The sequence below is a fragment of the Bactrocera neohumeralis genome, chromosome 3, assembly GCF_024586455.1.
Source record: "Bactrocera neohumeralis isolate Rockhampton chromosome 3, APGP_CSIRO_Bneo_wtdbg2-racon-allhic-juicebox.fasta_v2, whole genome shotgun sequence".
Classification (NCBI taxonomy): domain Eukaryota; kingdom Metazoa; phylum Arthropoda; class Insecta; order Diptera; family Tephritidae; genus Bactrocera; species Bactrocera neohumeralis.
This window is the reverse complement of record NC_065920.1, coordinates 60,550,915-60,565,773: the sequence shown is the minus strand read 5'-3', so window position 1 is coordinate 60,565,773 and position 14,859 is coordinate 60,550,915. Positions and strand designations below refer to the sequence as shown.

Below are 14,859 nucleotides of genomic sequence, written 5' to 3'. Positions count from 1 at the left end.
CATTTTTCATGCGTCACACTGGTATAGCCCCTTAAGCAAGCACAAAATTTTTTGGTTTCAAGAATATGATGCTGCAATTTTTAACAAAGACTACGCACCTGCAGTGATTCATTCCATACTTTCATAATTGTGACCTCAATTTTATATTACTCTAAGGCAAGCAATGTGATGAAAGAAGGATTTTTAATGAGTTCAAGCTAAAGTAAACTACCAAAGATATTATTTGGAAGTGATAAGAATTTCGTACCATAGAGTTTGCAGAAAGTTGTTGTATAACACTTTTTCTAAAATATTAGCTACTTTATGTTGCACATAAAAAAAATCGCAGACTAAAAATATTTTTATGGAAATATACTGACAACAACGCCACCTATCAACTTCATAAGCGGTATATAGTACACTTTTACAATATAATATACTGACAAATCATAGCTAAAGTTTTGTTTTATGAGATATTCATTGACATCAGCGAAAGAAAAACTCCAGGAATTAACTAAGGATTTCAAAAAATCGATTTTTTTATTGTCTTATTAAATTCTACAATATAATATAGTCCTAAATTTTCAAGCAGATCCAAGTAATAGTTTCGGAGATACAGCCTTGAGAACTTACGCTCGAGGCTAGCTAAGCTAAGTCGCCGTCTTTAAACGCGTTTTTCTCGAAACTGTCTTGTAGCAGTCGGTTGGCAAGATTTCTCGAGAACCACTCAACCAAACCTAATGAAATTTTACACAGGCCTTTGAGAAACAATTTTTAAAGACAGGTACGAAGGATTTTCTCGATTACAACTACTATTTGAAAAAACAAATGTCGCGAAATGTTCCCTGAAATTTTAATGTTTTTTTTGTAAAAATGTCTGCCAACAATCCAATTTTCAGTTTTTTTCCTTCCTCCAAGTTTTAAGTTAAGGTTTTAACTACAAAACGTATTTTTTTTAACATTAGATGATCCTGTAAAGAGTTATTTTGCCAATGGGGGTGCATATTTTTTCCGAAGGGTCAACGGAACTACGGAAATGGTAGCAATGGCAGAGTTTAAAATATTTTTTTTTCCAAAAATCTCAGGGGCCTTATTCTGTATCTCGATTCGAAAATGTATTCTATTCGAAATTCGAATCTACTTTACAATTATCCAAAAATTGTACCACCCTGTGCCAGAGTAAATACGTACAATTTTCGTTTTTGCTTTCCGAAAACCGAATATATACAGAATATGAAAATATTACAGAATATGAAAAATCCGAATTCGAGTAAATTGTTTTTCGAATCGAGTTACAGAATAGGCCCCCAGGAATTTTTTGTTAAATTGTTGAAAAAAGGCTGTTTTCTACCCGAGGAAACCCATGTATCTCCTTAGGACATATTATGTGTTTACTGACACTTATCGGTTAAGTAACCTGCTATTTACCCAATAACTATGCCAAAGATTTCTGTTAAAAGTTCTTGGAGTTTCTTAAGGGTCAGTTGTCGCTGCTAACCAAAATTCTTGTACACGTGTGATCGTTCATCCATTTCTCACGCAAAGACCTTGCTGTGTATGTTTTAGTTTCCGCGCTAATTGGTTTAATATATTCGAGTTTCGGTAGCCGTGTGACATAAGTCTCATAAGACCATCGGAAAGCTTCCATAAGTAAGCAGTGCGTTTGGTATTATGAAAATTATAATATGTATATAAATGTTTTTATTCATTAAAACAACAAGAAAAAACGTTACCTTCGGCTGCACCAAAACTGATATATCCTCACAGGTGCATTTCTTTTAGTAACTATGTGTTCTGTTTATATGAAAGCTATATGCTATAGTAAGCCGATCTGAGACATTTTTTCGGAGATTCTATTATTACCTTACGCACTAATCCATGCCAAATTTCGTGAAGATAACACGTCAAATGCGAAAGTTTTCCATATAAGCCCTTGATTCCGATCGTTCGGTTTGTATGGCAGCTATATGCTATAGTAAGCCGATCTGAACAATTTCTTCGGATATTACATTGTTGCCCTAAAAAATAACCTGTGCCAACTTTTGCGAAGATACATTGTCAAATGTGAAAGCTTTCCATACATGAACCTGATTCCGATCGTTCAGTTTGTATGGCAGCTATATGTTATAGTCGTCCGATATCCGCAGTTCCGACAAATGAGCAGCTTCTTGAAGAGAAAATGACGTTTGCAAAATTTTAAAACGATATCTTAAAAACTGAGGGACTAGTTCGTATACATATATACAGACGGACGGACGGACAGACGGACGGGCAGACAGACAGACGGACATGGCTAAGTCGACTCAGCTCAACATACTGATCATTTATATATATACTTTTTGTGTCTCCGACGCTTCTGGGTGTTACAAACTTCGTGACAAACTTAATATACCCTGTTGAGGGTATAAAAATTAAAATTAATATGCATATGTACATTAGGGTGATTCAAAAAAATTTTTTTTTTTTTTTTTTTTCAATTGGTACTCGCAAAAATAGGTTCCTAGACACCTCTAAGAAAGTCTCTCCAAATATGAGTTTTTAATTGTAACGGGAAGGTCCCCCTACATACAGTTTTCTATTTTTTCTTATTATCAGATAGAAAAATTTATATCTCGCTTCCAACTACTTGAAAAAATATCTTGTTACTTAGGTTTTGTAGGAAATTGAATGCTCTAAAATATGGTCTCTTATGATTTTTTCGTAAACCCAACCGTTTAAACGATATTAACAGTTAAAGTTTGATTATTTTTGGGAAAATTTTTTATTTCTTATGAATTTTATAACTCAATGAAAAAAAATTATTATGAATAGATTTTTGGAGAGGCTTTCTTTGAGGTGTCTAGGAACCTATTTTTGCGTGTACCAATTGAAAAAAAAAAATTTTTTTGAATCACCCTAATGTACATATGTATATTTTTTTTTATTTTCTCTATCCATTAAACTGCCAGCTTCATTAAGCATATTTCAGTAAATGTCAGTGACATTCTGTGACTTTTTAATGTGAATATTTCAACATTGAAAACTGTAGTGACAGTGACAGCCAGTCGGACGTGAGTGGAAAAAATACAGAAGATATTAAAAATGCAATGAGAATACAAAAGAAGGTGTGAAGTGAGTAGAGAATAAAGGTGAAATAGAAGAAATTTCAAGTCTTTCGAAATTGATTAATGCTGAGAATTATTGTAAAGTTTTCTTGAGAAAGCAATACTATTGGTTATAGCGAGATTTAATTCTTAAATTGGGTTTCTTGAGATTAAATGCAGTAAAAAGGAAAAATATGAAGAAATTTTTAACATATTCTCATACAAACTGATACATGAGAGGTTATTCGTATATATCCATATGTAGCATTTAAAGTTTTTTCCACATAAGATACTCCAAAAGGTCGCTTACTATATTACCTACACACATACATACATATGTACGTCTTAAGCATATCAAAAATGCCATTAAAACATTAGGCTTCACATCTAGAACAAAATAAAGACACAGAAAAACAGATATACGAGAAAACTACGATAAAATGTCCATACATACATACATGTATATAGTCATGCAGAGAAACATTCGTGCCATGCTTAACAATATGTATATGTTATATGTATGTATGTATATGTATATGGTACAGCGTGTTGATAAGTAATATTATTTGACACTTCAACAGCAACAAAAAAGCAGAACACAGACGACGACAGAAGAAATGTTACTATGTACATACATAGTATGTTTATATGTACATCTATTTCTAAATGTCTAGCAGACGCTGGCGAAACAAGAGACGACAAATCACGGACAGAATTAGCAATGGCGTAGCATTAACGGAATACATATTGAAGAGGCGATGGAGGATGTACACATATAGACATACTCCAACATGCACATGTAACTACGTTTGTATGTGTGTAAGTGTAATAAGAGCAGAGCGGTTAGCAAAGAAGCATCAAGACTGTTGTGGGTGAGCATAATTGTTTGACTTTCTCATTTAAGATTACACAAGCAACAATCGTGGTAAGCTTGTCATTACATGGCATATAGTCAAGATGTTACAGTAGAGCGCTGCTTAAATGGACTGTTGATTAGTTCGAAGTCACAGTACGTGTTCTAAGCTGTACTAATTGAGCAAAGTGTTCAACTAAATAGTCAAGGGGTCTATTAAGTGATATCACCGGATTATTATGTTTATAAGAAATGAAGAATTTGTATAATATAAGTTGAAAACTACTGTATGCGGTATTTAAACAAGTTCAGAAAACCAAAAAAACCTGTCTATCTCTATATTAGGAAAATCTAGTGCTTGAAAATCGTCATTTTGACACCGTAGAGTTAGAAGAGAATCTCAACATCTCTTATGCAACGACGCAACACATGGTGGTTAATGTTTTGGGTATGAAGCGTGTCAATGCTTTTTTTAAATAAATAAATCCAGATGCTGAACCTAATCTTCGACGGTTTTCAAGCATGCCGATACTGCTGCAAATTCACGTTCGTTATTCGAACGAGAATTTACATGGACTTGACGTAGCCTCACAGGAAATAGTCTAACGGCTTTAAATCACATGACCGAGGCGGCCAATTGACTGGGCCATTTCGTGAGGTAACAAATTCACCAAACATGATTTTCAATAAATCAATTGTGACTTTCGCTGAGTGGCTAGTGGCGTCCTGTTGGAGCCAAATATTGTCCAAGTCCATATCATCCAATTCGGGCCAAAAATATTCTGTTATCATTGAGCGATAACGATCCCCATATACAGCCACGTGCCGGTCTTGATCATCACGGAGGAAGTACGGCCCAATGACGCATACGAGTACGACGTAATTTTTTCGGGATGCAATGGTGACTCATAGAGTACGTGTGGATTGCTGCCTGACCAATAACACATACTTTACATATTGACGAAGCCATTTAGTCAGAAATGAGCCTGATCGCTGAAGATGATTTATCGACGAAAATCCGGATAATTTTCAAGTTGTTGCTGAGCCAATTCGCGAACATACGACGGTTCTGGTTATCAATCGGCTTCAGTTCTTACCTCAATTTGATCTTGTAAGGATATAGGCCAAGATCTTTTCGCAAAATTCGCTACAACGTCGTCACAGACATCTCCAACGCTTGAGAACGACGTGTGAGAAACTGATTTGGGTCTTCCTCAACACAACCTTAATGATAATTAAAACTTTTGAGTTAGAGAAATTTACCCTTCCGACATACAAATCAGCTGGTAAAATTCTAGATGACTTTATCGAGAAATACTATATTATATATTTTTCGAATCAAAAACCCTCGGGCGGTTCTAAGAAAGAAAAAAATTTATTTGAAGAGACTACATCGTCGTTGTACTCGTTTGTTACGAAAAATAGATAAAAGAAGAAGACCTTAAAATGAAATCAGATGCTCAGAAAATACTAGGCAGAAATTAAATTTCATTGAAAACTAATCATTTCAACAGCTACCCCACTGCATTGAAAACTTCCACGTCTAATCAACCCTGATTTTATTGGAAAACTCATCGCTGTCAAGCTAAAATGTCATACATTAATTAACACCCGCATAGGGAATTGCGCCTTAAATATTTTATAATTATTTACGCATTCATTTAGAAAGATTTTTTTTTTTTGCTTTAGCTTTCTTGGTCATCACTGCCTTTTTTGTACGCCCTACATACTTCATAATGACCGGTGCCAGATGTAATTGAGTTTTATATTCATTACTTGACATGAAGCTACCCGTTGGTGGCGCACTCATGCCAACTAGACTGGAACAATAGGGACGACCTGATGGTGATACTAAAACCCCGTGCAGACACAATGTAATGACTTTGGTAATTACAACAAGAATAAAAATAAAAAAACAAAAAAGAAATTACAATAAATATAAAAAAACAGCAAGACATTACAACAAAAGCCAACAGCAATAACAATGTAGACGTAAAGGAAAGTAATAAAGACAAGACTAACCATGACGTTGCAGTGTCTGTGAAATTATTGGTCAACAGTTGTGAGGTTGAGTTCACGAAGACCGTGCAAGAGAAAAATTTGGAGACAGCAAAGGACAATGGCGTATTTAACAAATGAACACATGCAAGAATGTCGTATGAGAATGCGAGAGTGATAGTAGTGTTGAAAAGTCGCCTGTTTGTCGGAAGAATTGACAATGAAGTCACGACCACAGCCTCACTACTTCGATGATGATGACATGATGATGACGGAGAGGTGATGTGACCAAGCAGAGGGCACCAAATTCGAAGAAGATGAGGCAGAAAGCATGCATTGTTGACTGCATTGACGACAATTTCGTCTATGACAACCTAAAAACATGGATGCGAAGCGGAAATTGTCAAAAATGGCGTAGCGACTGTGACGCATGGGGGAAATTTTGTGGCAAATGACAGGTGTCAAAGAGTGTTGATGTTAATAGCTTGTGCTGGCTTGATGTCAATCAGTGTTTCATGTTCATATTATTATTAATGCGGTGACGGTAATTATTTTGATAGTTAACATGCCTTTTGTAGCCGTTTGATTGATTAATGCGGTGTTAATTTAATTTTCAATTAATGGCGTCAAGTTATGTTTAAACATACATACATACATACATATGCATAAATACATAAGATAAATAGCAAACAAAACAAAGGAATTTCGTTTAAGAAAGGAGGGAGATGGTAACCAAAGCTTTTTAAATTATACTAATCTAATATAGGGTTACCACCATTTATTTTTAAGAGTTGTAATTACCCTAATATTCGAAAAAGTTTAAGATAAATGCTGAAAATATTCAAAAATAGTAAAATTTTTAAATTAAAACTATATAGGGTTGCCAGATTGTTTTTTCGAACAAAATATGATTAATATGAAATGCATACGGAATTTTCAAAATTCGTATATAAAATGCTGCAAAAATTCAAAAATTGTTAATTATTAAATTAAAAATTAAATAAGGTTGCCAGATTCTTTTTCGAAGAAAATATGATTATTAAAAAATGCATACGGAATTTTCAAAATTCATAAAAAAAAATAGTTGGTTTTTAAATTAAAAATTAAATAAGGTTGCCAGATTCTTTTTCGAAGAAAATATGATTATTATGAAATTCATAAGGAATTTCGTATACAAAATGCTTCAAACATTTATAACAAATTTATACAAATATTTCGGACGATATCAGTAGCAGTGCTACCATATTTGTGATTTTTCTTTTTTTTCAGAAAATGTATATAATGAAAAATATACGAGCTATAATAAACTAAATGCTTGGAAATTTCAAAGAAAAACGACTGAAAGTCTTTAAAAATAGTTTAGTAGAAGTGTTGCCATATGATTTTTTAGAATAATGTTGTCATATTTACATATATTATGAAAATTGAAAATACATTCTCTAAGAATTTTGTTTAGTTCATAATACATTTAAAATATTTTAATTTCAAAAATATGTATTTCCGAATTATAGAGTTGCCAGATTATTTGATTCAGGAAAATGCATGTTATGAAAAAATAATGAGTAGTAAATAAAAAAAATTATAAAAATTTCAAAAAAATAGTTTAGTTGTAGTGCTGCCATATGATTTTTTTATGAAAATACATATGTATACACAAGGTTTAAAAAAAATGTTCCATGAAAAAGAAAACAGTTGCCAAACATAACTTTTAATTCAAAAATGTACGAATTGAGAGCAGTCGTACTAACACAAGTAATATACGTCAAAACCAAATACTCACATTCAAAATCTACGCAGAAACTTACAAAGACAAAAAATTTTATTCCAAGGTGCCAGCCGCTATAATGGATTGGTGAAGAGTCTCCCATAAAGGCGGAACGCTTCTTCACTTTTCTGTAAAGGGATTAAAACTGGGGCAAAAATGCACCACGAGGATGTAGAAGGCATACTCTCTTCGATAAAGAGCATTGGGTCTTCCAGCATTCTGTTCCAGCATACAATACAAACGTGGCTTAAAAACAATATTCCTGCTCTCGTAAGCTGTTTGTGGTCAGAGTTGAGAAATATGGCCTGTCGAATACCCCACAGAACGTGGGAGAGTCTCAACAAATCTTTCGTTCGAGCAGCGAGATCATTACCAAGTTAACTTATATGTTACATATGTACTCGATCACTTTTAACTTCAACAAAAAAATTTCATATCGTAAAATGAAACTAATTTTTTCCCCAAAAAAAAAAAAATGAAAAATAATAACAATATCAATTAATTAGCACCTTAAGAGAACCGTATCCATATCCTCAGCGGTTCTCGACAAAAAAAGATATAATGTTTTGATGAATTTTGTTATCTGGTCTAGTTTCTCTAAGGGATTCAGTGATGCAATTTAAGCAACAGATAAGAAATAAACACTATGTTCGGTCTCAACGGTCAACTTTTCCCAATAGCATGGCCAGCAAAACCTCAAAGAACAGCAAAAAATCGAAAAACACTACATGAGGATAGATTTCTAAACATTAGAAGAACTACCCCAGTTTCAGTCAGGTATCACGTGTTCGCCTGATTTACCTTCGCGTAACTTCTGGCTATTCAGCAAATTCACATAACTCCGAGGACATCGTTTTGACCCAATTGAGAATATAAAAGCTGAATCGAAGAAGGCGTGATGGCCATCACGACGAAGGATTTTTCCAAGTGCTATGATGACTGGAAAATTCGTTGGCAGAAGTGTATTGCAGCGGGAGGGGACTACTTTGAAGGAGATGAAATGGACAAAATTCTATTTTCAAATTATCAATTCTGATCACAGTAGTATTCTGGAGAACGTACAATAATTGCATTATAGAAGTTGTTTATACTATCTGAACAAATTTGACTCGGACTGCTTCATTTAAGCTGCGCGCGCAAATCAAATCGATAGAAAATTATTTTCTAGATTAGTACTTGTACTTGTAGTTTGTAACTATTTTCGAGTTGTGTGAACTTTGATGTCCATATGAAACTTATGGTGTGCTTGGCTGCTGTTTATTTACGAGGCGAAAATGCATGTTGGCATCAGAAAGATATTCTGGCGATATTTACCATGAAAAAGTTAAATTGAGTTTGCTTGAAATTTCGTGTTTCCAGTAATCACGACTAAAGAACTAAATAGCACTAAAGCATTCAGTCAAGATCATGAAGTCACCGAAATCTGGCCTCTGTGTGGAAACCGTCGTGTTCTCATCGGAAAGATATTCATCAATCGCCTCATTACTGGTGACGATACGTACATAGGTTTATTAATAGAACCGAAACCAGAAAACCAAGTCAATTCGACCAAATATCAAGGTGCTGTTCATTGTTTTCTTTGATTACTATGATATAGTTCACCATGCATTTATTCCACATGGTTAAATCGTAAATAAGGAATACTACTTAGTATCGAATTTTTTTTTTCAAGCATGAAACATGAGCCATCACTCAGCCATTCTATTCGCCAGATTTGGGTTTCTGTGATTTTTTCTGTTTTCCATTCACTAAATGCACTGAAGGCCCTCCTAGCAGAGGCTTATAACAAGTGAATAGAAAATGAGATTAAACGTTGGCATGCCTGTATTATCTCAAAAGAAAGTAGCAGTAGTTATAGAAAGCTTTTTCTAAGCACTAAGTCTAAAGTAACCGTCCAATATCTCCTGAGTTCAACCACCGAGCAGTAAAAATTTACCCTAACTTTAGTTCTAGTTGTAGATATGTCTGGCATAGCACAAAAGTTGATTAACTGTATGTAGAACGATCATTACATATTTCTCACTCTCCATGCCATCTTCTCAACTCATCTCAGCTAACAAACTTAAGTTTGTTCCACAGCTCTCACTTACACGCTGCAGCCAAACCCACTTTGTAAGATTTTCGCAAAAACAAATTACGCATTTCTAAATGTCCTTAAAACACTACTAACGCGTTCGTTATAACTTTTGAAATTTAATTTACACCATTAAAATGGTTTAGTTGTAAAGGAATTGCCGCTTGTAGTTGGTTGTAGTCGGTGCATAGTTGGTTGTTTGTTGGCGGTGTTGCTATGTCATGTTGTGATGCATTGCGTTTTCTCGTTTAGCAATACTGGTTTCGTCGTGCCGGATGACATTAGCCAAGTTAGAGTGCAGACATTACAAATTTAGACACACTCTGCAGTTACGGTTACAAATACTTACAAATGTATCCACATAAAGGGGATGTGGTTCTACATAGCAGTTTGGGTTGTGTAAAATATTCTTGGGAGGGTATATGCGAATCTATGTAACATCGTGAATGCTTGTAATAGTGTCATTGCATCAGCGGTTGCGACTGTAGGCGCTTTAAGACTATATTACGATGCCTAAGGCAAAATAAAATAATTTTCTTCCAATTTGTATTAGTTTATTAAGACCTTTTTGCTCCTACTGTCCACTGTATCTGTAAGCAACTGTCCCACTATATTTGTACATGTGCTCATAAATTTGGCTTTTCAAACTTTAAAATTCCCGCGACAAAATTATTATTCTCAGAAACTTTTTTTATTATTATTGAAAAAATTCCAAATTTCAAATCACTATGTTTAATCGTCTAATTTTGATCATCAAACTTGTCGCAAATATTTTAAAGTTTGAAAAGTGAACTTTCTGAATATGTGACGGTTATTTTTGAGAAACGAAAGTTTGTTGGTGAAATTTTAGTTCGAATGAAAAAAGGAAAATTCCTAAGTTAAATGTATGGCAACCTAAAAAAAAATAGCGAAACTCTAGAGTTAAGCTACAGTGCCTGGCTTGAGGGAGGATTTTTTGTTGGTCAATCACTAACATTTGAGGGAGTAGGGGGGAAAAAAATTCAAAAATTTTTTTTTGAAGCACCCTAATAAATATATATAATACTATAGGTATAACTGTTAGTTTTCTAATAATCGTATAGTTTTCAATGTAAGATTTAAATCCACTTCTATGCAAAGGGATTATAAATGACTGTTTTCAGAATGAAGGAAATATACTTTGCTTAAGAGAGGAAATAAAAATTCTTGTCAAAGGCAAGAAGATGTATTTGGCACAGACAGCATGAGTGTATCATATCTGAGCCGTATTAAAATATGGTTTTTACTTATTTAAATTAAGTAAGACGTCTGCCTCAGAAATAGGCTTAATATTTTATTACGACAAAAACTGAAAGATCATGGCAAATTTGGGAAATAAAGGATATTAGCATTGTAAAAAAGTTATTTTATATATTTATGGCGTTATAACATAAGTTAAAGAGTGTAGGTTATCTCAAAACTTAATCTATTTCACTTACCAGTTATGGATTGTAGTTAATCCTACACAAATTGTGTCTCCTTTCTCTCTCTCTCTCTCTCTCTCTCTCTTTTTATATTCAATTCATGCGTTGGGTAATTTTATTCAATAAATATTTTACGAAATATTAATAGATAATCTAAATATGCTAAGCACACATATTTCTGTATATATATATATTTTTTTTTTTCTGCTTAGAAGCGCTTTAGGGATATGCTGATGGTCAGCCTTATTTATATAACTGCATAAATATGCTTAAGGATATTTTCACTTGCAATAACGATTTTTTTGATTTTGTTTTAATACTATATTTTTAGATATATGCCACTGTGTTTCACTTTACCACAATTTTGTTATTGTGTGTGATTATTTAATGGAATTTTGATTTTTTAACACTTTTATTATTTTTGCTTTGATTTGTTGGTATATAACTGCTTGCGGTTGTTGATATTTAGCTTTTTGTTGTTGCTGGTATATAACTTTTTGTGTTTGTTTGCTTCTACTCTGTCGATTTATTTTGATTTTTGTAAATATTTTGCAAATGTTTCGAAGACTTTTCGGTAGTGAATTTTGTTGCTACTGATTTGTTGATAAAACTGGCTCGCGGTGGCTATAGTTTGTGGGGTGGCCAAACTATTGCATATTTTTGTCTCTAATATAAATATTTTGCCTCTGTTTTTTGAACGTTTTGTTGGTTAATGGTTGCGCTGAACCCTCACCTGTACGGTTTTGGTTATAACAATTGTTATTATTTTTCTTAACCTCTGCAGTTTCAGTTATAACAGTTGTTATTATTCCTCTTGGAAATTTTGGTGTATTCTCTAAAGTTATTTTAGTCGTGGTTTTCACTTTACGGTTTTTTGTTTTTAACTTTTAGGTTTGTTTCTTTGCCTGCTTTCAATTTTATTTTGTATCAGTTTGTTAAAACAATGCTTTTGTTGTTGTATTTTGTTGATGCCAATGTTATTGTATTTGATTTTTGTTTTTGATTTACTGTTGCAGTTTTTAGTATGGCGCTTCAAAAATACCAAGCACTTTTTGATTTTCTGCCAACTCGTATGCACTACTATTGAGGCAAAACTTGTGTATTGAAAAATAATGGCTGTGTTGTTATTATTTTTGTTTTGAATTTCACTAACTTTATTCAGTTGGAAATTTTAATTTTTTTTCAAATGATTTTTTAACAATTTTTTTATATTTTTTTTGAATTTTTCAAAATAATTTTTTTTACACTTTTATATTTTTTTGTGTTGGAGATATTTTCAAGCTTTTCTATATATCCGTAAATCTCCGCATTTATTATTTTTTATTTTGTTTTGAAAACACTTGATCATTAAATATCTTTATTCACTATTTCGTTTTGAAATTTCTTTTTCAATATATTTCTTTATTCTTTACTTTTTATTATGTTTTGAAATCACTTGATCATTAAAATTCTTTGTTTTTGTATTGTATTTTGAGAGCTCCTTATCATTCAAGCTCTTCTTCCATTATTTTTTATTTTAATTATTTTAGTTTTGAAAATTATTTCTTTATTTTTCGCTATTCTTCAAATTGTCGTTATTCGTTTAATACATTTTCAGTTGCTTTTTATTTAATTTTAATAAATTTTTACTCAACTTTTTTGTGTTATTTCGTAAAACTGCAACGATTTTGATTGGTATTTTGCACAAGTTTTAATTTTATTTATATTTTTAATTTTATTTCCTTTTGAATATTTAACTTTTTGCAGACATTTTGATTCTAGCTCATTTTTGGATAAATTCCGTATTTATATTTTAAAAATCTGAAAATTGAATTTTCTATTAAAATTTTTTCGTATTACTTATGTTTATTTTTAGGTTTCGAAAATTCGGAAATTTTATTTTTGTGTTAAATTTTTTTATGATTTTTGTAAATTTTTATTTTTGTTTTGTATGCTCAAGTTTTTTAGCGGCCTTCTATCCCGTTTTTTGAAAGTCGCGCAAATTCATTTATTGGTTTAGTTTGATTTCTTCATAATTTATTGTTTTTCTTTATTTGCAATAAATGCTTTTTAATCTGTGTTATATGATGCGAACTCAAAAATTTGTTTGTTTTTCTAATTTTTTAATTTATTTTGCTGTATTTTCAATTTTAGTTTTAACTTTTTAATGTTGTGCTATACTGTTGTATTGAAATCTATGCTCCTTTTTCAAAAATTCAAACTTATAAAGATTTTAGTAGAATTTTTTAACTCTTACCTACTGTTTCTTGACTGGTTAGATTTAAGTGATAGGTAGTGGTACGTGATTTCGAATTTTTCAAATTTTATTCATATTTTTAAACATTTTTCTCAGTAACATATTTCAAATTTTTTGATACTAAACTTTGCACTTTTCATTCACATCTTTAAATTTTCGCTCTTTTTTCATAAATGTGGTTTGTTTTTTTTTTGAGATTTTAGGTTTTTTTTTAAGATTTTAGTATAACTTTTCTTTTGAACTCTTATCTACTTTTCCTTGATCTGTTAGATTTCAGTGGCCGTAGATGATGTTTTTAAAATTTTCATTAAAATTTTTAAACTTTCAGTGAACAATTTCTTGTTTGTTACTAATTTTTTTGCTTTTCACTAAAAACTATATTTCTTATAATTTTTTGTAATTTTTGTATGAAGCAGTTTGATTTGTTCGCTTACAGTTTTTGAAATTTGTTTCAGCTATCACATAACCTCGTTATTTGTGGATTTTGAAATAATTGTTTTCTAATGTTTATTGCAGTGTATTATTTTTGAAATTTATGTATTGATTTCCTTTTGATTTTTTGTTTTGCAATTTTGTATTATTGTTTTTATTTTGATGTTTAAATTTTTTATTCTCTAATTTTTTTTGTATTTTTTGAAAACAATATTTTCATAACTAAATTGCTTTGATTTTGTTAATTTCTGCGGTACTAATATTCGTATACAATTTTTGTTGAAAACTGATTTAACATTGCCAGCATTTTGGTTGTAAATTGCTTTAACTTTCTTTGTCTTTCGCTCTTTCTCGATCTGTTTATATTGACTTGCGAATATTTTTTAATAAGTTTCTAAATTTTTATTGTTTATTTTTGCAGCTTATTGTTTCATTTCCGATTCTTCGCACTTTTTATAATTTACAGAAAAACTTCCAAGCTGCTTTTACACAAAACGTAAATGTCTCTGAGCAGTTTAACTGTTGAGTAAGATTTTTTTTTTTTATAATTTTTTAAATTTTAATTTCGTAAATTAAAACTATCTCCAACATAAATAAAGAAGAAATATTTATTGTAGTGTTGAATAGATGTTTTTAATTTTTTTCAAATCAATTTCCGAAATACTTTTGCAAAAATGTTTTTTTATATTATTATTTTTTTATTTCAATTTTTGCCCATAACGTTTTTAATAAACAATTTTATGAGCTCATAGCAAATATACTTCTATCCACTTTACATATTTTACTTTTCTGTATGTTCTATCAAAGAATTTTCCAATTATTTTTGAGCTGAAAATTGAATTTTTTTTATACTGCTATTAGATAGACGAGAATTGCACCGCGACCTTGGGTCTGTAATGCCAATATTGTGTTAGTATTATTTTTGAAGAATTTTTTATTTCTAGTATACATATATGTATGTATATACAGCTTTTAGTTATTAATAGAATTTGGCAAT

General features: G+C 31.5%; 1 protein-coding gene across 7 annotated transcripts in view; it reads right to left on the bottom strand.

Moving 5' to 3' along the window:
• The window catches only part of LOC126752855 (tyrosine-protein phosphatase Lar), a 966,561-nt gene extending 952,071 nt beyond the window's left edge, over positions 1-14,490 (bottom strand). For 3 of the 7 annotated variants that reach the window (XM_050463854.1, XM_050463855.1, XM_050463858.1), the window contains exon 1: positions 11,210-14,489. The gene's annotated coding sequence lies outside the window, so the exon portion shown is untranslated. Of the gene's footprint in view, positions 1-11,209 lie in introns of all 7 variants that reach the window. The other 4 variants (XM_050463852.1, XM_050463853.1, XM_050463856.1 and 1 more) reach the window with 3 other exon arrangements.
• Positions 14,491-14,859: the final 369 nt, after the last annotated feature.